Genomic DNA, 5,767 nt, shown 5'->3' on the forward strand with positions numbered 1-5,767 from the left:
TTTGCCCTCTTGTTGCAGAACCTAAGGGCAGTTTTCCTGGATAATTTCTTGTAGTATTATGTCAAGGTATCTGTTTATTTCCAGGTTTCCAGGTAGGCCTATGATTCTGAAATTGTCTCTCTGAGATCTGTTTTCCAGGTCAACCACCCTCTCAAGTGATTCCTTCTAATCTGTCATTCTTTTGACTTTGCTTTATTAATTCTTGCTGTCTTGTGAAATCATTGGCTTCTAATTGCCCAATTCTATTTTTTTTAATGACTGGCTTTCAGCTAAGATCTTTTTATTGTCTTTTTTTGTTTGATCTATCCTGCTTTTCATGGCTCTCAGCAGGTCATTTCTGGTCTTCAATTTGCTTATTATTTCATTTGATTTCTGGGATTCAATTTCCAAGTAGGAGATCCTGTCTTTTAAATTGTTTTTCTTTTTTTAATTTTTACCACTTTTCTTGCCACATATCTTCCATTTCTTTCACAATCTCAGATTTAAAGTCCTCAAGAACTTGTGACCAATTTCCATTTTTTTAAGGTTTGGGTGTTTTTTGTTTGTCATCTTCTGCTGTCTCTTCTTTAGTCTGGGTTTTTCTGCATAAAAATTACCAAGTGTTAGTTTTCTTCTTGTTCTTTTTTATTGTTGTTTTTGTTTGTTTCTTTTTGGTATTTGTGGATTTAGTTCCTTAGTTCCTGGAGTTGGTGGCCATTGCCTTGTTCCTTCCTGGTCAGATGTCTAAGTGTAGAATGTGGATGATCTTTGTATTGGACTCTGGAGAGAATTTTGCCCAATAATGAGGATATTTTTCCTTGCCCTTAGCAGTGCCCAGCTACTTTTAGTGGCAGGTATAGCCCCTAAGACCTTAAAGATTGCTTCACATAAATCTGGCTGTGGAGTGTAGGCAAGTCTCTGTATTGAGTGCTGAAGAGATTTTTACCCACAGGCTATTTTTTGGGTCTCTGTGGTATTTTGTTTTGAGCCACTTCTCTATGCCCAAGCTCTGCACCCTATCTCCATGTTTCCTCATCCTCCTGGGGTCCCCAGTCTTGATGTTCTTACAGGTAGGACCAGCCGCTGAGAACATAAAGATTGCCTAGAAGAGGTCTGGGTGTGGAATGTGTAAAAATTAAATTATAATATATAATAATAAAATATATTTTATGAGGTTTATTAAGGATCATTAAAAATCAAGGAATAAAGAAGATACAAAATAAAAGCACATGCCCATTGTTGAGAAGACCATTTAAAATCCCCTTGCTTAGCTTACCTCTATACTTGCTGCATCATGCAAGAAGAAAGGATGTAGGTGGCATTATTGCCAGTTAAATACCAATAACATGATCTTGCCAATGTGGAGACACAAGAGAGATTATAGGGAATTCTGAGAAATACCAAGGACTTCAGTGGAATGAAGTCTAGTTTTCAAATTCTCCATTTATACAAATATAAGCAAGACTCTATTGCATGCTGGAGAGGTTTTTGTCTGAAGGTTTTTTTTTTTTGGTTCTCTGTGACATTTTGCTGCGAGCCCCCCCTCCCTGCTCAAGCTCCACATGCTATCTCAATGTATTCTCAGCCTTCCAGTGTTCTGAGTCTATCTTCTCTTACAGATAAGTCTGTGTTGACCTAAGCCAGCCTCCCTCCTAGAACTTAGAAGTTTGTCTGATGCTCACTTGGACTCTGGAAAGGTAAGTGAAGTGGGGGAAGGGTGATAAGCTTGCCCCTTGGTGGGAGAAATTTTGCCCCCTTTTAGTGTGGAAATGCCCTAACTTTGCCTACCTTCCCTGCTGTGTCCTACCATGGAACTCCTTCTCTCGTTTGATTTTGGTTTTGTCATTTTTAGGCACTGTGTCTTGATGGGCAGAGAGGAGAAAATCTCTGCTTCTACTCTGGAGCCATCTTCCTAATGGCTTGTTTTAAGGAAGTCTGGTCTTCAACTACTGTATGTATGGGAAGCATATCTTCAGCAGTTCCTATGCTGTTCTCATACCAAGGTAACCTAGAATTTCTGTCCTCAATGGACATTGCATTCTGAATGCAACGATTTCCTTCCTCTCATTCCATTTCAACTCTAGTAATATTGTTCACCTCAAGTATATTTGGTGATATTTCCTCTAGTCACTAGATTTGCTAGTGATGGCTGGTCAGTAGTCATAATCCTCCTCCATAATGAGGCTGACTATTTCTAATTAATATCCAAACAAGTTTGGAATATTAGCAAATATTTTACTTGACCTTTTGTTTTGTTGTTCATTTTCTCAGGACTAATGTTTTAGAACATATGCTGCCTCCAGTACAACTTTAGAAAATTATGTGATTGCATTTTTGTTCCTTTAGAGGGTTTTCCTAATGCTATTAACTCCATGAAAACATATCAGGTGAAATAAACACTGCAGAAGTCACTTAATTCCATAGACGCAATACATCTTGGAGAATGGTTGAAGTAGACTATCACTGGGATTTATGATATTGTGATGGTGTTTGGCTGGACTGTATTAACAGCATTTACTGTTAAATTATGTTGCTGAGGAAACAATATATAGAGTATTCTATTAAGCCCTGAGAATAAAATAAAGTCATACACTGGACTTGTCCTTGAAGAGTTATACTTTAATATTATTGACTCACTGATTAACTGATTGCAAGTTCCTTCTTGATGAAATAATCTAAATCACAGGAGAAAAGGCAATATGCCAGAGTGAATAGGGAGAGATGCTTTCGGAGCCAGGAAAACCAGGGTTTAGATCCCATCTCTGACATACCTGTTAGATGATACAGGGATAGTTACTTAAACTTTCATTGCTCTAGGAAACTCTTTGAGAAGAAAATTTGTAAACAAGGTGTTGTCATATTAGGAAAATAAAAATAAAATCCTACCTCTCATCTCCTTATATCAATGAAATTCCAGGTCATGTTTTATACTTATCATGGGATCATACATTTAGAATTGGAAGGGGTCTTGAAGGATAGCTAATTGAACCTTTTTTCTCTTACAGATGGGAAAACTGAGTTCCAAAGATATTCAGTGCCTTCCCCAAGGTCACACAAGTAACAAATGGCATGATTAGGATTTTAAATTCTACAACTCGACCTCCAAAACCAGCACCTTTTCCTCCACATTGAACTTCAACATATTGCTTCAAGTCTTTCATTTTTTCTCAGGGAGCTGGGCTTTGCAATGTTTTTCTATGTTTCTACTGCCAATAAAAAATGCATGTTTTAAACAATTAACTATTATAGGCACAATTAAATAAAAGTATAAGCCTTTAATTTTGCAGGTTTTCCTCATTATTATAGTCACTGAGTTGGACACTAACTCTGATGCTCAACTGGGCACTAAGACTGATGCATTTTGTAAATTAATAGCTTGGAGACAGTTTTGAGAATCAACAAAACCATCAAGAGATGCTGAGCTCCTCCTGTTTGTTGGAGGGATGATAGAAAATACATTTTTAAATGCACTGTAAGATATGACAAACCAGTTACTTAAAAAAAACACCATGGAAAGACCTACATGAAATTATGAAGAGTGAAAAAAGCAGAACTAAGAGAACATTATATTTAGGAATATAAATATTCTTTGAAGAATGACTTGTGTATATCTGCCTCCAGAGAAAGAATTGATAAATAGAAGCAAGCAAGACATGAATTTATATATATATACATACATATATATATATATATATATATATATATATATATATTTCTTTGTCAAATGATACCTTCTCTAATGAAGGTGAGTTGAAGGGAGGGACAGAATTAACTGAGCATATTAATTACTTTAAATGTTACAAATAGGGGGCAGCTGGGTGGCTCAGTGGATTGAGAACCAGGCCCAGAGATGGGAGGTCCTGGGTTCAAATGTGACCTCAGATACTTCCCAGCTGTGTGACCCTGGACAAGTCACATAATCCTCATTGCCTAGTCCTTACCACTCTTCTGCCTTAGACCTAATACACAGTATTGATTCTAAGATGGAAGGTAAAGGTTTAAAAAATAAATTTTATAAACAAATACACAAATTGAAAAGGAAACAATAAGCATTTTTATTCAAATTCTTTTGGGTTCTATTTTCTTCAGCATGACCATTCCAGGTAACCTGCTATTTTATAATTAAGGGATTCCATATTCAGAGTCTTCTTGAGGATGGAAAGTCTCTCTTCATCACTCTTATGTTACATTTCCTCTCTATCTGTTGTGATAATATTATCCACAGCATTTGCCTAAGGTACTTATTGCTCTGTTGGGAACTCTAAGTTTTTTTACTCATCTCCTTTAGAAATCAAAGTTACACTGATACATAATGTATCCAACTGCACATCAGCCAAGTGCTGAGAGCTAGTGGGCATGATTTCTTAATTTCCCTATAGAACATACAAACACACACACTCACATACACAAGCACACACAGAGACACATACAAACACCCATTTACTACTCTTCCAGGTTCCCAATAATGATTTATTTCTTCCAGAATATGAACTAGAATGATCCCAGCTGCCTTACATACTACATGCTAGTGACAGGAATGGAACACCCTCAAAGGGGAGGTGACAATATGTGAGATTGTTGAGAATTGAATTTGCTCTCCTGCAGATAACCTTTGAGTAACCTGTGTTAATAGAGTCCATCACCATATGACGTTGGCCCTTTGCTAGGTTACCACTCTAAAATGAAATAGAGAACTGGTCAGGCCACTAAAGACCTGGTCAAAGGAGGACTTTCTTGTAACTGATACAAAATATAAGAACAACAATCTCAGATAATCTGTTTAGTTAAAATCTATTAATGTATTTCTATACTTTTTGATAAGGATAACAATCATGATGGTGATGGCGATAACAAATGATCAGATTTACAAGTGGGCTTTACGGTGACTTAGAGTTAAAGTCCAATGGAGGAAGGTTTGGTAGCTGGTATAGGTATGTTGGACACATTAGAGGATTTTTAGAGGACATATTAGAGGAATTTTATTAGGGAAGTGGTGTAAAGAATGTAAAAAAAAGAGCAATGAAACAAATAGTGTCAGCAAAGGAGAAGGAATGAACAGTCCAAGTTCTACCTTGTTATTTGCATAATGTCAAGAAAACCTTATGAATATCCCCAGAAGAGACATATGGACCTACCAAGGTGGATTTATGGGAGGACGTGATGATAGGAAACATGATTAGGCTTAATTTTGCATCAAAACCTCTATTCACATTGGTTAGATCACCGATTCATTGGAGTGTTAGAATTATGATGCATTCCATAAAGTTTCACATGTTTAAAGTTAGGAGGGACCTAACAATTAATCTATTATCATCTCTTTATCTCAAATGTGAGGAAATTGGGGCTGACAGAAAGTATGCCTTCAGGGTCATAGAACAACACATATCTATGAACAGAGAGCCCAGTCAAAGGGTTCTTACTGTATTTCACATATGTGTTGATGGGAGTGTGAACTCAGAATGGAAAGAAGTAAAAATGAAGAAATTCAAGAAACATGTCCAAGGAAGATTCACCAAACTTTGTTACTTCTTTGTTTTGATGCCTCTAGGAGACAGACATTATTTCTTTTTGTTCATTTCTGTTACCACTTAATGACTGCTGACCATTGATGTAGAGAACCTGGATTCCCATGAAAACAGCATTGCTTGGCATAAACAGAGAGACTGGAGGGAAGGGCTCTTCTGTGTGTGTAGAGGGAGTGCAGTAATATGGTGGAGCTGATTTTGGATATGTGCTTAAGGAGAAAATGAGACATCTAAATAAAGTGATTTATTAGTATCTGGTAAGT

General features: G+C 36.7%; 1 long non-coding RNA gene across 1 annotated transcript; it reads left to right on the top strand.

Annotated features, from left to right (window-relative positions):
- Nucleotides 1-802: 802 nt before the first annotated feature.
- Nucleotides 803-3,378, top strand: LOC103097663 (uncharacterized). The gene is made up of 3 exons (XR_469415.3): nucleotides 803-1,676; nucleotides 1,832-1,982; nucleotides 2,985-3,378. It is a non-coding gene; the product is annotated as an uncharacterized LOC103097663 (long non-coding RNA).
- The last annotated feature ends 2,389 nt before the right edge of the window (nucleotides 3,379-5,767 follow it).

The sequence above is a fragment of the Monodelphis domestica genome, chromosome 6 (assembly GCF_027887165.1).
Source record: "Monodelphis domestica isolate mMonDom1 chromosome 6, mMonDom1.pri, whole genome shotgun sequence".
Taxonomy (NCBI): domain Eukaryota; kingdom Metazoa; phylum Chordata; class Mammalia; order Didelphimorphia; family Didelphidae; genus Monodelphis; species Monodelphis domestica.